The following is a 19354-nucleotide window of genomic DNA, read 5'->3' on the forward strand; positions in this document are numbered from 1 at the left end:
GTGTCATGTGGTCTGGTCACAGGCCCTGCTGAGTCATAGTAGCCATGACTCATAGGCTGGCTGAAACATTCACAGGAAGGCTAAGCTCTTCCACAGTCCATTGTCTTTGTTGAGCCATCAGCACTGTCTGGCTTCTTCATTGTTGTACCTGAAAGGCTCATTGTGGGTGTTACCCAGAGTAAGCACATTTGAAATACAGATACAGAGTCAATATCCATAACTTCAGATACGAACATGATATGTGCACACAAATAGGATAATCATATTCAGCAAATCAGAACTTTTCCAGTGACACCACACATGATGCATCTTCTACAAAATAGATCATAATTATGTCCTAATCATATTATAATCATACCACTATGATGAATATGGGAGTGTAGTGTCAGATAGGTCCTAATTTCAAGGCACAGGAGTTGGGAATGGAACTTCCCCTCTTTGTGGAACAGGAAATAACCCTCCAGCCAGGGCTGGGACAACTTCCCAGACTCTCAGCGATGGAGCCTGAATCTACTGACATTTCATTAATTACCACCAACCCCAATCTTTGTGGCAACTGTAAACTTTATCAGTGATGATTTTGTACTCTCTTCTAAGTCATGGATAAGAATGTTAAATAGCACAGGGCCAAGAACCAATCCCTGCAGGAACCTGCTAGAAAGAAATCCACTCGATCATGGTTCCCCATTTACTATCAGAGTTTTTAATCTATTTAATGTATGCCGTGTTTATTTTGTATCATTCTAGTTTTTTTTTAGTAAAAATATTGTGCTAATCAAGTCATGTCCCTTACGGAAGTTTAGGTATATTACATCAATACTATTAGCTGCAACCAAACTTTTGATCTCATCCAATAAGGATATCCCGTTAGTTTGATAGGCTCTATTTTCTCTAAACCTTTGTTAATGGGCACTACAATTCTGACCTTCTAACTTCTATTCTTTATGATTGACTTCCCCTTTCTTCCATATATTTTATTTGGAGAGTGCTTGGATTCCTACCAGGGAGCCACTATCAGGGTCCAGAGACAGCCCCATCTCCTATATTAAGCTCTGGCTAGTAGCTATGTGATAAATGTGAAGACCCTGCTTCTGTCTGTCAGATGGGAGACACAAAGGTTCTCTCTTTCTACCCTCTGATGCCTCCTGGCTGCTGTAAGCAAGGTGGGGTGGGACTCTGTTAACCTGTGCCTCCCGGAGCTTCCATTTCCCTGGTGCTGCTGTTCCGTGAATAGTGGGGTTGTGAGTGGGTCAGCAGGTACTGAGTATTGGACTCCTGCTCTTTCAGGGGCCGGTGACCTTCGAGGAGGTGGCTGTGTATTTCTCCAGGGAAGAGGGGACTCTGCTGGACCCCACTCAGAGAGCCCTCTACAGAGATGTCATGCAGGGGAACTATGAGACGATGGTCTTGCTGGGTAAGGATTCCTGTCCCTTCTGTTCTTGGAAGGGGAAATGAAGAGTGAAGGTTCATGCCACCCCCACAATGCCATCTGTACCCTGTCCTGTTTCAGCATCACCCCAATAGGCCAGTAACATACATACTACTAGAGATCCTCCTCTGCTGCAGAACACTTTGGGAACAGAGCACAGGAGCAGCATCACACAATGTCAAATATCTCCTCTTTACTCAAGTAAAACTGGGGTTAGGTCCAGCATAATGAACAGAAGCTTCCTACCCCCAGCCTTCTCTCAAACCCTGAGCCTTCTCTACCCAAACCAGAATGTGCTTGGGGTGTAACAAGCAGGTGGCTGGAGTCAGAGCTGCCAGTCCAGGGTTACTTATCATACAGACACTCAGTGCGTCCTTGAACGCTGGCTGGGAGTATCCAGACAGGGGAGCTCCAGCAGCAGAACACTGAATCTCACCCAGGATTACAGATGACACAACTCCTCGCCGATCTGGATTGCATCCCAGCATGTGAAAATGGCCTAGGTTGGTAGTGACATTTCTTGAGACATGGAGAGTCTTGCTCCCATATCACCAGGTGTAATAAAAATAACAGGAAAGGCCAAATATGGAAAACTGATTGTTCAGCTTGCTTTTGACCTGCATCATATTTTGCAATATATTCCAAATAAGGAAATTAACGTGCAACGTATGTGTCATTGTTTGTGGTTTTAAACTGTAAAAGGCTTGTGTGATTTTTAGCTCAGGAACAGTATTCCAATAGCTGTCGCCCCCTGCGTGCTTGTAACCAAGAAAAGAGCCTCAGGCTGAGCTGATTCAAATATTAATCCTGTGGTCGTTTTCCACAACAGCCTCAATAGGTCCCTGTGATGGAATGTAAGGCTACATCTAGACTACCCACCGTATCGGCGGGTTAAAATCGATTGCTCGGGGATCGATATATGGCGTCTCATCTAGACGCCATATATCGATCCCCGAGCGCGCTTATATCGATTCCGGAACAACACCAACCCCAACGGAGTTGCTGATTTGACAGGGGGAGCCGCGGACATCGATCCCAGCGCGGTGAGGATGGGTGAGTAATCCGATCTTAGATATTCGACTTCAGTTACGTTATTCACGTAGCTGAATTTGCGTATCTAAGATCGATTTCCCCCCGTAGTGTAGACCAGCCCTTAATGTCTTCACACCTTCCCCCTGCAGGAGAATGGCTGTTTGACCAGCTGTTTGCCTTGCTGTCTCTGAGGAACTGGTCTGTGGGTGTTCCCCAGAACTGTAACTTTTTCAGTAATATCATACTGTAAAATCTCACAATTTTACATACAGTGTTACTACACATTTTAACAGGAGGATAATATTCAGTAGGTTATGTGTTTTCTAATGATACCTCACAAGCCATACTGGGTACAAAATTGATCATAATTTTCTAGAAGAGTGAACACAGGGGTACAGATTGACACAGTGTCTGTGTGTGTGTTCCCAGCAGATATGTGGGTATTTCAATCCCTCATAAGCACAATGTTTGGCATCTTCAAGGACCTGGGGAACTGGTCCTGGGAATTCACTAGTTTAGCAAGTGTGAGACTGCATGAAATTGTGAGACACTTTGGTATTAATAATAAAATAATATAATCTGATAAAATTGCAATGAATCATGCTAGGTATGCCATGTAAAGTGTCAGTGAAAATGTTATGATTTGCCAAGTATGATAATTTTGTTTCTATGTTTCTATCACCTTTGTATTGTGAGTTACAGATATGTAAGGTATATCTGTATTTCCAGACTTGTGCAGTTTTTCTGGGTGACACCCCCAGACATATTGGCATCAACATTGCCTAGCATGTTTGATGGCCCATTGAGGGTCATCAGCTGTACAATGAACCTATGGACCAAGGGGACACACCTATTGAGTCAGCAAGACATGCCGGGGTTTGCCTGTGTAATGAAACCTCCAAAGCTTTTCCATGCCATGTGCTGTGAAGCTTGTGTTTGGGACACAGGAAGTACAAGCCACATGGCAAAAGGAATATAAAGCGCAGCTGCATCATCTCCATCTTGTCTTCAATCCCCCTTCCTACCTCTGGAGCAACTTCTCTACAAACTGAACCCTGGAACAAAGGACTGAATGACCCATCCAAGCTGTGGATGCGTTCCAGACAGACTTTCAAGCCAGCAACTTCACCAATACTGCTAAGAACCTGATATATCCATTTTGGAATGTATCTGACTGCTTTTCCATTTAAATTCTTTCTGTCTTTCTTTCTTTTAAACCTTTAGTTTAGATGCTAAAGAATTGTCTGGAAGGATGGAATTTAACTTCATTCTTTCATTTGTTCTTTCTTCTAAACATTTAGTTTAATTGCTAAAGGATTGGCTGGCAGCATGGTATTTTGGATGAGATCCAAACCTGGGTAATGTGGCTAACCTTCTACCCACCCACTTCCTGGATCCAATTAGGATCACTCTCCTGCATGCCCTCTGGCCATGCTGTATCACAGTGAGCAGAGTTTTTAAATAACCTCTCACTGTACCGGGACCTAGTTGCTGATTAGGAGTCAGAGAACTGTCATGCAATAAAGGGGGCCGTGTGATTTCTTTTTTCAGAGTCTCGTTAACCAGTGTGTGGGATCAGAAGCACAGTTTGTGACTGGTCAGTGAGCTTAACTTCAGTGTTAACCACCAGTATGGGGAGCATCTGCTCTCCCTTTTTTCAGCCTGCTCTGACCTTGGCATTTTCAGTGAGGACTGCCCCAGGCACACTAGGTCACACTAAGCACTGAAGATAAATTAACAGAATGTTTTTGATGATCAAGTTGTATGAAATCAACTGAACTCCTTTGTTTTCTTTCATCTGAGCGGAGTTTCTGGTTTTCCAACGTGATATTATCTCCCAGCTGGAACAAGGGGAAGAGCCATGGGTCCCAGAGCTCCAGGGTTCAGAGGAAAGAGAGATCCTGAGATCTCCCCGCACAGATGAGGAAACATTAAACCAACTCAGAATCTGTAAGTGCCTGAAGGAAACATCTAGGATGCCCTACAAAGCTCTTGGGAAGTCTCTCAGTTCATTATTGTCCATAGCAGGGGTCGCATCCGCAGGGTAAATATAGCTCAAGGCTTCCTATAGATGCTAGCAGACACCGGGCAGTAGCTTTCTCCCTTCCCCCTGTGAAGTTGGATGGGATGTGAAGGCTGAATTGATCCCCTCCTCTCTCCTGTTGGGGGGAGCTGAGTTCCTGATTTTTATTTGTCCTCTCTCCAGCACTTGTTTTGGTTTGGCCTTCCCCTTTCCATCCCTGTTTGAGGTTTCTGTCTCTATCACAGCAGGTGATGCAATGACGTGTGAGGTTCAGCACAGACCAGAAAAAGAGCAGGGAAACCAGCCAGGGGAGAAAATGGATAAATTTATTTCCTGTCAGGGAACTCAGAAGGGCCTTAAGGAAACCAGAATACAGCAGGAAATCTGCAGGGAAAAGCAAAAAAAATACATGTGCTGAGTGTGGGAAAAACTTCACTTACAGATCAGGCCTTTCTCAACATCAGAGAATCCACACAGGGGAGAGGCCCTGTGAATGCAATGAGTGCGGGAAAACTTTCAGTCAGCAGCTCGCACCTTATTGGGCATCAGAGAATCCACACAGGGAAGAGATCCTATCATAGAATCCTAGCTTATAAGGGTTGGAAAGGACCTCAAGAGATCATCTAGTCCAACCCCTGGCTCAAAGCAGGACCAATTCCCAAATGGTTCCCTCAATGATTGAACTTACAACCCTGGGTTTAGTAGGCCAATGCTCAAACCACTGAGCTATCCTCTCCCTCCTGAATGCAGTGAGTGCGGGAAAACTTTCAGTCGCAGCTCACACCTTATTCAGCTTCAGAGAATCCACACACAGGAGGGGTCCTATGAATGCAGTGAGTGCGGGAAAACCTTCAATCGCAGCTCTCACCTTATTCAGCATCAGAGAATCCACACGAGCAAGAAGCCCCGCGAATGCCGTCAGCAGGCCTGCACAACTCGTAAAGTGGTGATGTAGAGAAATCTCTGTATTAACTATCTCTATAAATCTTTATAACGTTGCATTGTGTTATTTTGTATTAAGTATCTTTATCTTTATGACATTGCATCCGGCATGATGTTATTTTGTAATTCATATGACTTGGCATTGTGCCTCTCTATTTTCATACAACTTTGTATTAGATCCCTATATAGAGAATTGGTAGAAAACTTTGTATCAAATGTTATAGCCCCTAAGGATAGTATAGTTAAAGTAAAAGAAAACATGTGCCTTTTTGCTAGAAGTAGAATAAGATCTTCCCCCGCACTCTGTAATCAATTGCTCTATTGACTGAATGAGGTGTGAATGAGTGAGGCTTGGAAGACACCCACCTCCAGACAGCTACAACAGTTGAAGAGGGAATGGGAGCCAGAGCAAAGGACAATACAACTTGTCAAGTGGGCCCAATAAAGAAGAGCAGACATATTGATGGCCTCAGGGATTAGAAGCAAGCACCTTCTTTAGAAAACACCCTCTTTGAGCAGCATTGGGACAACACCCAGAGAAAAGCAGCACAAAGACCAACGGACCCAGACCCAGATTTTGAATCTGGTCTAGATTTGCATAAGAGGGAAGCTGCTATAAATGCGAGGTGTCTTGCAGAAGGACCCCGGATCTCGTCTTGTCACCATCAGGACCATCGATTTCGGATCGGTAGAAGTCCGGCTCCACCCCTCCCCCATCTAACTCACCTGGCCAGTGCAGTTAAGGGGAGCAACTAGTTGGTAACAACAGCAAGACGGAGTGTGTTTATGTCTGTGTGTGTGCGTGAATGCATGACTGTGATATATATCTCATGTGCATATCATAGAGTATTAATTGATACCTGTATTACTAATAAATGTGGCATTTTGCCTTAATCCCCCCTGAAAAGTTCCTGTACAGTACTTTGAGTAAAACAGCGAGGGCCACAATACTCCAAAGAAAACAGCTGAGGACCGAAACCCCCCGGCCCTGCGGAAACACCCCCCACTCAGGACCTCCCAGCCTGGCGGAAACACCCCGCCCAGCCCTGCAGAAACAAACCCTCCTTCCCCAGCGCCGCCCCACCAAAACAGCTGTGGGTCAAAAAGGAAGGTTGGTGGTGGGGAGGTGTTACTTCATGTTAAATCAACCAGGGACTCCCAGCCAAAGAGGTGGCTGGGAGCCCTCAGGGTCAAATTAAAGGGCCTGGGGCTCTGACGACTGGGGGAACCCGGAGCTTTTCAGGGCTGGGGCAGGGATTTAAAGGTCCCAGAGCTCCTGCTGCTGAGGGGAGCCTGAGCCCTTGAAATCCCAGCCTCACTCCATCCCCTGGAGCTGCCGCCAGGATTCAAAGGGCTCTGTGCTGCCTGCAGCCACAGGGATCCCTGAGCCCTTTAAACCTCAGCTGCGGCCGGGAATCTCTGCGAGCAGCCCAGAGCCCTTTGAATCCCGGCCGTGGCTGGCAGGCCGGCTTTAGGAAGTGCGGGGCCCCGCAGGGATGACTGGGGAAAAAAAAGCCTTTCAGTTCTTAACAACCGGTTCCCTATAAAAAGTTCTGCCACAGTATGTATTTTTTGTACCAGTAGGGTTACCATGCGTCCGTATTTTCCTCCCAGATGGCGATTTAACAACCAAAAAGCCTGACATGTCCGGGAAAGTACAGATGTATGTTAACTCTACCTAAGAGTTCTTTTTTAAAAAGATGGGTCTGAACTAGAAATGAGCTCTGCCACTCCCTTAGGGTGTGCTAGGGTGCACATGTGTGGGTCCCAGCTGCTCCCTGCCCATCTCATTGAAGCAAGTGTGCAGGGTTACTTCCCTCGGAACTGCAGGGCACCAGTGAACATGGGGCTGGCTGGAGGTGGGGGAGGGGGAGGATGAGAGAGGTAGGGTCTGGCTGCAGGCTGGGCAAGGGGTGTGGGGCAGGCTGGAGACAAGAGGTGTGGGGTGGGCTGGCTGGCTTCAGGCAGGGCCACAGGGAGGGTGCTGCATGGGTTGGCAGGGCTGGAGACAAAGGAGTGTGGGACTGGCTGGCTTCAGGCAGCAGGGTGCGGCAGGTGTTGGCTGGAGACGGGTTGGTGCAGGGCTGAAGGCAAGGCAGGGGGTACGGGGTTGGCTGGAGACAGGGCAGGGGGTGCAGGGCTGGTGCGGGCAGGGCAGGCAGTGTGGCAGGGGCTGGCTGGAGACAGGGAAGGGGGTGCAGGGCTGGCTGGAGACAGGGGTTGGTGCAGGGCTGAAGGCAAGGCAGGGGGTGTGGGGCTGGCTGGAGATGGGCAGGCTGCAGGCAGGAACTGGTGCAAGCAGGTCAGGAGGTGCGGGGCTGGTGCGGGCAGGGGGTGCAGCAGGGGCTGGCTGGGGATGGGATGGCTGCAGGCAGGGCAGGGGGTGCAGGTACAGGGGGTACAGCCCATCCTCTATGGTGAGTGCCTCCTTCTCCTCCTCCTCCTCCCCCCTCTCCCACTAGGGTAGCAGCAGCAGCCTGGGGCTTGGGGGCTATTTCAAGGGCCCGAGGCGCCCCTGCTTCCACTGCCCCAGCTCTGTAAATAGCCGCGGGAACCCTGGGGAAGCGGCGGGGCTCCAGTGGCTATTTAAAGGGCCAGGGAGGTAGAAGCAATGGGAGTCCTGGACTTTTTAAATAGCCCCCAGAGCCCCGCAGCCATACCCCAGGGCTCCAGCAGCAGGGCTCTAGTGGCAATTTAAAGGGCCTGGGCTTCCAGCCCCTGCTGGGAGCCCCAGGCCTTTTAAATTGCCCCCTGGGGAAACTGGGCCACCCTGGTACAGCGCACTGGCTTTTGCTGGTACTGGGGCTTGGGTGCGGGGTCCTCTTAGGAGCGAGGCCGATTCAAGGGAATTGGTTAAATTGGCCTAAAGCCGGCCCTCGGTGGCTGGGATTTAAAGAGCTCTGAGCTCCCCGCCCGCCTGCCCAGAGCCCTATAAATCCTGGCCTGCGGCTGAGATTTAAAGAGCTCTGGGCTCCCTGCGGCTGCGGGCAGCTCAGAACCTTTTGAATCCCGGCCGCGGCTGAACTTTAAAGGGGTTTGGATTCCCCGCGGCTACGGGCAGCCCAGAGCCCTTTGATTCACGGCTGCGGGACGCACAGTGAGACTTCACGGGCCGCACGTTGCCCGTGGGCCGTATGTTGTGCAGGCCTGGCATGGAGGGGCAAAATAGGATAAGAAATTTCCGTGGCCTGTCACTAGCAAATAGTAGCCACCATGGATCCTGCCAGAGGTGGCTACATCTTAGCACTGTGGGAAGCAACCCTTCACAGAGACCATTTGTCTTGTGGTTTGGGATACTTCTCAAGACATGCTGCACTCAGAGTGACCCCCTCATCCTGTGCCAGCTGGAGAAAAGAAAAGGGAGCCAGCCAACTCTCCCACTACCAGCTGCGAACGACTGATCCCCAAACAGGGGGAGGCCTCTGGACTTTGATGTGTATTAAATATCAGGCTGGTCTCTTTCTTTGGCAAATATCTAACAGAGCTAAAAGAGGGAAACAAATGATCCTCAAAGGAGAGGGGAAAGACAATCACTGGGAAATGTAATCCCTCTGCAACATCCAGAATGGAGAGCGACTCAGGGCAACAGGTTCCCCCGAAGGAAGAAGTTTTTGGGATTTAGAAACATAAGGAACAGCACAAAACTTGAGAGGATTGTTAATTGACATTTGATAATGACACAGAGGGAAAACCTGAGCTTTCAGATCAGTGTTCAGAAATGAAAGACAAAGGGTGGAAATCAGAGATTTTGGATCCATTTTGCAAATTATAGAGAGGAAAGTGGAAAATCAGAGGGATTTTATATCAGTTGTTGATAGGAGGTAAAATCTGAGTGTTTCACATGAATACTTGGTAAATGAATAAAGAGGAAATGGGCAACATTTGCAAACATTTTGTGTTCAATAATCTGAGAAAAGGTGTAAATCTGAGATTTTCTTATTATTTTATAATTAGAGACAGGAAAATCTCAGGGCATATTCAATTAGAAATAGACAACTAGAGAGAAGTGGGGCAAATGTTTAGGTTATTTTATTTGAATCTTTGAGATTTGCAAAGAAATTGTGTCACAAACTGCATATTTGATAACATGAGAGGAAAACACCAAGATCTGAGGGGAGAGAGTCACTTTCCTGTCAGGGCCCAGTGCTCCCTCCCCCTCCCCCTCCGGGGTCTCTCACTCACTGGGGGCTCCAGGCGGGGCTGGTGCGGTCAGAGCCTGGGGCTGCCTAGGGGGCAGGTCCCAGCTGGAGAAAGCCCCCCCCCCCCGGCCAGGATAGGAATGTGCTACTGGTAGCAGCCTGGGGCTGGACCCTCTCTATGGGGGACACTTGCTCCCCCCTCCCCTTCCTGGCCCTTCCCACGCCCTGTTGCCAGCAGAGAGTGGCCCCCCCCAGCCCAGCCCAGAGGTGTCCCTGTCTCAGGCCCCCCCCAGCCTCTGCCCAGTTCAGAAATCACTCGAGGGGAACCATTTCCCACCTACACAAGGACAAATCACTGCAGGTGAAAATGGGGGAAACACCCCAAACCTGAGATCTGAACTGGCCATTGGCAAAGGGGAGAGAAAATGGGGCACAATGGGGGGAGGGGAACAGGGAACTTCTCAGGGGTTTGAGGGAGGGGGTGTCAGCCTGGATGTTGCTTGTTGCTCTCTAGGGAGAAAGGGGGCAGGACAGGAGAGGAGGGGGGATCTCCACGGAGGTGGCAGTGGTAATTCCGAGGGGATCTCAGCCCTCCCTTTTTCTCCCCGCTCCTCAGGGGTCACCTGCTCTTCTCCCCTCGCCCCCCGGCCATGTCTCGGCTGCACAGACATTTTCCATCCATCCCTTTCCCAGGTCTCCCCCCTCCGCAGCCCCTGCCCGACCCCACGCAGGGTCTGCTAGGTGTAATGCATGTTCAGTAGGGATTTCTCCCCTACTAATGCTGGGGTGTCCTTCTCCTATAGGTTAGTCTACTAATGATCTCATCTTGGTGCCATGTGTGTCAGTTCATTGCCATGGCACTCGTGTGCTTAGACATCTGAGGATGCTCTACTAGAAAAGCTCCTTGAGTGAGGTGATCCACAGGGAGTAGCTCAAAGCTCCAAAGTGCCTGGCCGGGGGCAGGACATTGGCACAGCAAGGGCGGGGTGTGGCAGTGACATCACAAAGGCTTTTGCAGGACCTCACACTATTGGTCAAAGACTATTGGTGAGCAGGTGGTGACCTCACAGAGAGATCCTGACATCAGTCAGGGGCCAGGGGCTAGGGAAACCTCAGAGACCCCTGTGGCTTTGCTTCAGCAAGTCTCCTTCTCCAGGTCTCTGTCTGAGGACTGAGAGAGTATTCGGGTTCACTGGACGTGAGCGCCAGGAGAAACCTCTTTCCAGTTTTCTCCTTCCCTTGTAGTGATTTTACTAGAAAACAGCCGTCCCTCTTTAGAAGGTAAGAGCCTCCTGGAGGTGTGAAACCTGTTCAGTCTGATCCATCTGGTGAGAGTTGAATTCTAGGCATGGAAAACATGAGCTTTAAGGAGGCAGAATTTTATTCCGCACCTGGGATTTTGTCCCTTAGAATCATGGGGACATTAGGGTTTGTCCTTTGTGTTTCACCTTTTCCTCCATCCACCTGTCCCTCCCTCCTTTCTCTTCATCTCTTCTTTTGTCCTTTCTCCTGTTCCCCTCCAAACACCAGGACAAGTGTGTGCGTGTGTGTTGCGGGGGAGTGCTCTGCAGCTCTCACTGTGGGAGTTCCACCCAAAAATGTGAGGCTGAAATAGTGCTCAGGCAGTCAGGGCTGGATTAACCTTTTGTTGGCCCTGGCACCAAACATATTTGTGGGCCCCAGTATAGTAACTGTGGGCTCCGAGTGTGGGCCTGGTGGGGCAGTGCCATTGGTGCCTTCGTATACCCGGTACTGAACCTCAGAGACATTTTTCATTTTGATCACACACCTCTCCATGACTATATGCATTGCCATACACAGCTCCCTCAGCCCGCGGGTTTTCTTATTGAGCTGTACACCCATGTGGGTTTACCAGTGTCCACAGTGAGCAGAACTTTCATAGTGACCAAGGAAACTCCCCACAGATTTATCTCTTTCCTCATTCAGACCTTCTCTAGCCACTGTCTCCAGTACCCCCCATGTCACCAGTCACTGCATGTGGTCCTAGTCTCAGCTCAAAGTCCTAAAGCCAGCAGACACCTGATCATTTCTGACAGATCCCTCCCTCAGCCCCCATCCTGCCATGTGAGCAAGCCACCTGCAAACACCATTTCCCCAAAGTGAGGACTTAGCCCTTGGGAATCTGAAGACACCAGCGTCTCTCCCTCTGCTCCCATCTACGTGCTAGTCTGCTACCTGGTCACCACCACCTCTCCCCATACTTGTTTCCTTTCTACTTTGGACATGCTCCCAACCAGCTGGAAGCTCCCTCTGCAAGCCTGACCTGCTCCCGCCTTCCCTGCTCCCCCGACATTCCTTTCCTACTGGTGACCTCTGTTCCTTGAGGTTAACTCCAGTGTCTTTAGGATGCTCTAGCTTAATGGCCCCAGGAGTCATAGAGCCACTTGTAGGTTTCTCTAGCTACAGCCATGGGGCAACTGCCAGAGGCCAGCCTTAGACAGCTGCAGCTACTAGCCGCAGGAGCGGAGGCAATGCCAAGGCTGAGCATGCTTGAACCTTGCAAGGGCAGCACTAGGGACTCTAAATCCTCAGCACTGGCCCTAGGCAGCTGCAGACTCTGGAGTTAGGCACTTTCCTCCTCTAGGTTCCTGCATGGTTACAGAACTGCAGTAAAGTGGAACAATTATCAGCTTCTGTGATTGGAAGATGTCTGGATCCATCTAATAAGACCGTCCTACATAAATGAGGAAAGTTGAGGTGCCTTTATTATTCTTTTGTTCCATTCTTTGTTTCTATGGGGAATTTGCCAGTGCAATATCACTGTCTTCCTTTTAAACAAACAAAACTAAAAAAAAAAGTGTAATGGCTGTTGAAAATAGCAATTCCAGCCCTCGTTAGCACTGTGAAGACCCCAACGTTTGTTGCTCAATTTTCTCCTACTTTTTCTACAGTAAATGACAGTGGATCAGCATATTTGATTTGGGAGAAATGAAGTAACAGCTGCCCAAATTGAGCTTGAGCACTCCTGATTTTGAGGTGTTCAGATCTGGAAGGCAGGGGCTAGATTCCCTTTATGAATATTAGATACATCTGGAAAGGAAAAGTCAATTTCTATTTTCATGGCTCAGAAGTGGAAATCCTCCTGTCCTGTATCTGAAGCTGTCCAGGTCCAGTAAAGCCTCCCCTTCCTTACTTACCATTTTACCTTCTGGTGGGATCCACATACCTCCCTTGCCCAGCTTCAGATAGAGAGGGGCCCTGTCCAGTTAGTCCACCCAGTTCCATCTTTGGGGGCTGCCAGGCGAGGTCACACCAGCATCCCTAAGCCTGTCTGGGGAAGTCTTCTGAGGGTGCTACCTGGGCCAAAGCCTTCTACTCCTTGATCACACCTCTTCCCTACTCACAGGTGGCACCCCGCCCCCCAACCACAGCAAGCTGCAGCGCATGGAGTCTCACAGCTTCCCCCCTCCCTTTCCTGTTGATAGCAGCCAAGGGAATGCTGGCAAATGTTCCTTCTCTGCTCTAAGGCAGGGAGCTGGTCAAGGAACTACAGCTCCCAGGGCCCTATGGGGTCTCAGCTCCCCTACTGAATATCGAGGCTGCTCTGAGGCTCCCTTTCTGCAGAGGGGAGGAAGTTACTGTTACAGGTCCCTTCAGAGCTTGGGCCTAGCACTATGGCACCATGTCAAATCCAGTACTGCTCCCAACTCTATCCAGCTCTACTGCTGGCAGGATCCTTTCCTATTCTTTTTGTTTCTTGCCTCCCCTCCAAGGAGAAGCTCTGCATTGTTCCTGTGTGGGGAATTGAACCCAGGCTGTCTGGGTGAAAGCCAAGAATCCTAACCACTAGACCACATGGGACTTCCATAACACGTTTACATGTTCATATTCAATAACACAATTAAACGTAGCCATTCAAAGTAGCCATTTAAAAGAAGCCATTCAAAAAACTTCAAAAACAGACTTCAAAGAGAAATTGCAGAGTTACAACTGATCTGCAAACTTAACACCATTAATTTGAGCTTGAAGAGGGACTGGGGGTGACTGGCTCACTACAAAAGCAATTTTCCCTCTCTTGGTATTGACACCTCCCTGTCAATTACTTGGAGAGAGCCACATCCACCCTGACTGAATTAGCCTTCAACACTGGTTCTCCCCTTGTATGGTAACTCCCTTTACATCATGTTCCAATATATATTTATGCCTCTATCTGCAATTTTCACTCCATGCATCTGAAGAAGAGGGCTTTTTACCCACGAATGCTTGTGTCCAAATAAATCTGTTAGTTCTTAAGGTGTCACCGGACTCCTTGTTGTTTTTGTGAAATAAAAGCAAAATGCACTCTAAGCTGATCTTAACCCTTTCAATGTCCTTACAAACTTAGATGCTTCTCACTACAGGCCGGCTGGTGGCTTTTCAGCCAGGCTCTCCCCTTTCGTCAGCGCTTCAGTTGCTTGGTGTGGGGGTGTCTGTAGATGTAGGTGGACGAGAGAGACAAAGCATGGCAAATGTCTCTGCTTTTATCATGTCCTTTCTTCCCTCTTGGCTTTGCTCCCCCTTCAGAGTCAGGTGAGCATCACTGCGTCTCTCCAAGCAAGTCTGAGCAATTCCCCTGGGGTGTCCTCTTGCAGGTAAGTGATTGCACTGTAGCTCCCTTGCTGAACAATGGCTGTTGATGGGTTGTTTGACACCCTGTCCGGGTGTTGGTTACTTTCCTTGCTGTTGTCACTGGGGAGCTAATATTTGGCTGACTCCCCCACCTTACAGCATAGTGATAACCACACTGCACAATTCTCATAACTTCATATGCATGAATGGTAAACATCTATGGGTAGAGAAATGACTTTCAGCAGATCATATCCTTTCCCCTGATACCTTACAAGGCATGCTCTGTATATAAGATCACGATTATATGAAAATGAGGAATATGGGGGTTACAGCACACTCCCCCAAAGGTACAGAATGTCACACTGAGATTCTATTTTCATTTGTTATGTAACAGCATTAAAGAGATCCAGTGACTGACCCATGGCATTTTCAAGTGCTAAAATGGCAAGCGCTGTTGGTCTCTCATTGGCCATCAGCGACTGAAGATACGGTTTAATGAGCCAGAGCTTCAAGGCGAGGGTGGCTCTGTCCACTGCCTTCCGTTGCGCTGCTGGGCACCAAGTCCCTGGCGGTCAATATGTGAAGCTGGGAGAAGAGAGTGGGGTGGCAAGCGGTGGCAGAACTTTTGCCACCAGGGTCTAGCTGTCTAACTTCCTCTTCGTACTGCTGGGCCCCCGTTGCCTTCAGGTAACACAGGAACTAAGGCAGGAATAGGGTGAGGAAGCAAGTAAAGCCGAGCAAGGAAGGCAAAAGTTAATCTTATCTTCATGGGCAGCTCGCAATGACGTCCTTTTTCTGTGCCACAGCTGACAACAACATCCCAGACAGAAAAGTAACAGGCCAAAAAGAAACCTAGCAGCTGCTGAAACAGTTCAGTTGGGAGCGTGCTAGACTAACAGGCTCTTCTATCCTCCTTTATGCACGGGCGGGATGTTTTCTGAGAGTGCAGCAGTTCCTTTAACTGCCACGAGTCCCTCATTTCAGGCTATGCAGCAGGAAAAGACAGCATGGGCTTCTGCACCGAGTTGGCCCACCTGACCTTTCATTCTTCTCTTGCTCTTTGTCAGCAAGGAGAAGAAAAAGAAGCTCTCCCTCAAGCTGGAGTCACACGGGCGAGGTAAGGACGACTTCCTGAGTGCTGGCTCCAGTCCTCTGCCCTGCCAGCTGACCTATCGAGGGGCTACCACCACATTCTCTAGATTTGTCCATCAGTCTGTGCCAGAGTGAGCAACAACCCAGTAGGTGGAGTTTCTGTAGTGTAGTGGTTATCACATTTGCCTAACACGCAAAAGGTCCCTGGTTCAAAACCAGGCAGAAACATGCTGGCTTTCCTTTTCCCAGATCCCCTTGTTATTCAGAAAGGGCACTCCTCCTATTGGCCTGTCCCTGGGATAACTCCAACCCCTGCATGACAGAGGATGCTGACAGCAGTGGAGAAAGCACCTTGGTGTCAGGCTGGAGAACCTAGAGTAGTTAGGCCAGTCACCATTTGGAGGCTTGTGGCTTGGCCACCTCTGCTGTTGGAGGTTGGCCTATAGAGGCTCTCACTTCCTGCTGGGCTCCTTTGCGTGACTGGCCAAAGGAGGAAGTGAGGCAGGAATGGGGCAATAGAGGAAAGTTGAGCTGAGGAAGGCAGGGAAGAAGCTGTGCGGCTAAGTGGGGTTAGTAGAGCACCACCCTTCATTCTGCAAAGCCTGGGGAGGTGTGGTTGGCTGCTGGGAGGTAGAATCGTGTGCCTGCCTCTTGGCTTCCCAGGAGTGGCTACTTGCAGCCCAGGAGAAGAAGGGAGGTTCTGGGTGAAAGGAAAACAAGCAAAGCTGAGTCCAAGTGGAGAATGGCGGCTCCTTTATGGCCAACCTGGGGGCATGACTGATGGTTTTAGAGGTGGAGGCTGGGCTGGCTGTGAGCAACTGGGATCCAGGAAACCCCCACCTGCCCTTCTGAGGGCTGAACCCATGGAGGTGCGGTTGGCTGCTGAGAGACAGACCCCTGTGGCTGCCTGTTGGCATCCCAGGGATGGCTACTTGCAGCCCAGGAGAAGCGGGGTTCTGGGGGGAAGGAAAAGCAGCAATGGTGAGGCTGAGTGGGCTCCTTTCTGGCCGAGATGGTGGACTGTGGTGAGTCTGGGAGTTGCCTGTAAGCCATAAGTGGACGTAGTGCAGTGAAAACTGCTGCTCCATTCTGGCCGACCTGGGGGCGCCATGGATGACTTGGGAGTGGGGGCAGGGCGCTGGCTGTGAGCAAATGGGATCCAGGAAGCCCCAGCCTGCCCCTCCAGGGGCCGAGTCTTCTTCTCTCCTGCCATGGGGAGCCCGACCTTAAGCCTGCCCAGCATGTGCAGCAGCTCGAGCATTAAGCCTTCCTGTGTGCATAACTGAACTACGCCCTAGTGTAATAAGGTGTAAAGTTTAGATTGTGAATTTATCTTTAATTTCCATGGTAATTTACTTTGATCTTTTATTCCTACCACTTATAATCCTTAAAACTCCATCTTTCTGTAGTTAATAAATCTGTTTTATGCTCTACTTAAACTGGTGTATTTTGCTTGAAGTTCTTGGGAAATCTCAGCTCCATTACAAGGCTGGTTCATGTACTATTCACAGTGAGGGAGGGGTGGACCCTGTGTAATAAACTCACACTGATCAGGCTTCTGATTAAGGCAAGATGGTATGATCCAGGGGTGCAAGGCTGCAGAGCTGTAGGGGGGGCGACTTTCTATCATTAGTGTTATGAGTGGCTGCAGAAGCATTCATGTAATTCAGTTGGCTGTGTCCATATCTACGGATGTCTGTGTAAGTGCAATATCTGCCAGAGATTCACAGCTTGTCTCAGCATCACATGTGTGAGAGGGAGCCCAGGTGGTGGGACAAAGGGCTCAGGGGTGCCACTGTTCAGTTGCATCCCATAGATCCCATCACAGACTTTCAACAACCACAGCGGGTGCTCACTGAGACAGAGAGAGAGATGCCAAAATAGTGATATCCAGTGCCAGCAGACATCAAACTATCAGAAATTCTGTGAACAGAGAAGACCCTGCTAGTGGAAAATGGCTTGTGAGGTATCATTAGAAAAACGCATAACCTACTGAATATTATCCTCCTGTTAAAATGTGTAGTAACACTGTATGTAAAATTGTGAGATTTTACAGTATGATATTACTGAAAAAGTTACAGTTCTGGGGAACACCCACAGACCAGTTCCTCAGAGACAGCAAGGCAAACAGCTGGTCAAACAGCCATTCTCCTGCAGGGGAAGGTGTGAAGACATTAAGGGCTGGTCTACACTACGGGGGGAAATCGATCTTAGATACGCAAATTCAGCTACGTGAATAACGTAACTGAAGTCGAATATCTAAGATCGGATTACTCACCCATCCTCACCGCGCGGGATCGATGTCCGCGGCTCCCCCTGTCAAATCAGCAACTCCGTTGGGGTTGGTGTTGTTCCGGAATCGATATAAGCGCGCTCGGGGATCGATATATGGCGTCTAGATGAGACGCCATATATCGATCCCCGAGCAATCGATTTTAACCCGCCGATACGGTGGGTAGTCTAGATGTAGCCTTACATTCCATCACAGGGACCTATTGAGGCTGTTGTGGAAAACGACCACAGGATTAATATTTGAATCAGCTCAGCCTGAGGCTCTTTTCTTGGTTACAAGCACGCAGGGGGCGACAGCTATTGGAATACTGTTCCTGAGCTAAAAATCACACAAGCCTTTTACAGCTTAAAACCACAAACAATGACACATACGTTGCACGTTAATTTCCTTATTTGGAATATACTGCAAAATATGATGCAGGTCAAAAGCAAGCTGAACAATCAGTTTTCCATATTTGGCCTTTCCTGTTATTTTTATTACACCTGGTGATATGGGAGCAAGACTCTCCATGTCTCAAGAAATGTCACTACCAACCTAGGCCATTTTCACATGCTGGGGTGCAATCCAGATCGGCGAGGAGTTGTGTCATCTGTAATCCTGGGTGAGATTCAGTGTTCTGCTGCTGGAGCTCCCCTGTCTGGATACTCCCAGCCAGCGTTCAAGGACGCACTGAGTGTCTGTATGATAAGTAACCCTGGACTGGCAGCTCTGACTCCAGCCGCCTGCTTGTTACACCCCAAGCACATTCTGGTTTGGGTAGAGAAGGCTCAGGTTTTGAGAGAAGGCTGGGGGTAGGAAGCTTCTGTTCATTATGCTGGACCTAACCCCAGTTTTACTTGAGTAAAGAGGAGATATTTGACATTGTGTGATGCTGCTCCTGTGCTCTGTTCCCAAAGTGTTCTGCAGCAGAGGAGGGTCTCTGGTAGTATGTATGTTACTGGCCTATTGGGGTGATGCTGAAACAGGACAGGGTACAGATGGCATTGTGGGGGTGGCATGAACCTTCACTCTTCATTTCCCCTTCCAAGAACAGAAGGGACAGGAATCCTTACCCAGCAAGACCATCGTCTCATAGTTCCCCTGCATGACATCTCTGTAGAGGGCTCTCTGAGTGGGGTCCAGCAGAGTCCCCTCTTCCCTGGAGAAATACACAGCCACCTCCTCGAAGGTCACCGGCCCCTGAAAGAGCAGGAGTCCAATACTCAGTACCTGCTGACCCACTCACAACCCCACTATTCACGGAACAGCAGCACCAGGGAAATGGAAGCTCCGGAGGCACATGTTAACAGAGTCCCACCCCACCTTGCTTACAGCAGCCAGGAGCATCAGAGGTAGAAGAGAGAACCTTTGTGTCTCCCATCTGACAGACAGAAGCAGGGTCTTCACTTTATCACATAGCTACTAGCCAGAGCTTAATATAGGAGATGGGGCTGTCTCTGGACCCTGATAGTGGCTCCCTGGTAGGAATCCAAGCACTCTCCAAATAAAATATATGGAAGAAAGGGGAAGTCAATCATAAAGAATAGAAGTTAGAAGGTCAGAATTGTAGTGCCCATTAACAAAGGTTTAGAGAAAATAGAGCCTATCAAACTAACGGGATATCCTTATTGGATGAGATCAAAAGTTTGGTTGCAGCTAATAGTATTGATGTAATATACCTAAACTTCCGTAAGGGACATGACTTGATTAGCACAATATTTTTACTAAAAAAAACTAGAATGATACAAAATAAACACGGCATACATTAAATAGATTAAAAACTCTGATAGTAAATGGGGAACCATGATCGAGTGGATTTTCCTTTCTAGCAGTTCCTGCAGGGATTGGTTCTTGGG

At 49.0% G+C, this 19354-nt stretch overlaps 1 protein-coding gene and 1 non-coding gene across 2 annotated transcripts in view; both read left to right on the top strand.

The window, feature by feature from the left end:
- Positions 1 to 19354, top strand: part of LOC127042430 (zinc finger protein 707-like) — an 85853-nt gene that overhangs the window by 33654 nt on the left and 32845 nt on the right. The gene's annotated exons all lie outside the window — the stretch shown is intronic.
- TRNAV-AAC (transfer RNA valine (anticodon AAC)) lies at positions 15382 to 15454 on the top strand. The gene has a single exon. It is a non-coding gene; the product is annotated as a tRNA-Val (tRNA).

This window comes from Gopherus flavomarginatus, unplaced genomic scaffold (assembly GCF_025201925.1).
Source record: "Gopherus flavomarginatus isolate rGopFla2 unplaced genomic scaffold, rGopFla2.mat.asm mat_scaffold_43_arrow_ctg1, whole genome shotgun sequence".
NCBI classification, from domain to species: domain Eukaryota; kingdom Metazoa; phylum Chordata; order Testudines; family Testudinidae; genus Gopherus; species Gopherus flavomarginatus.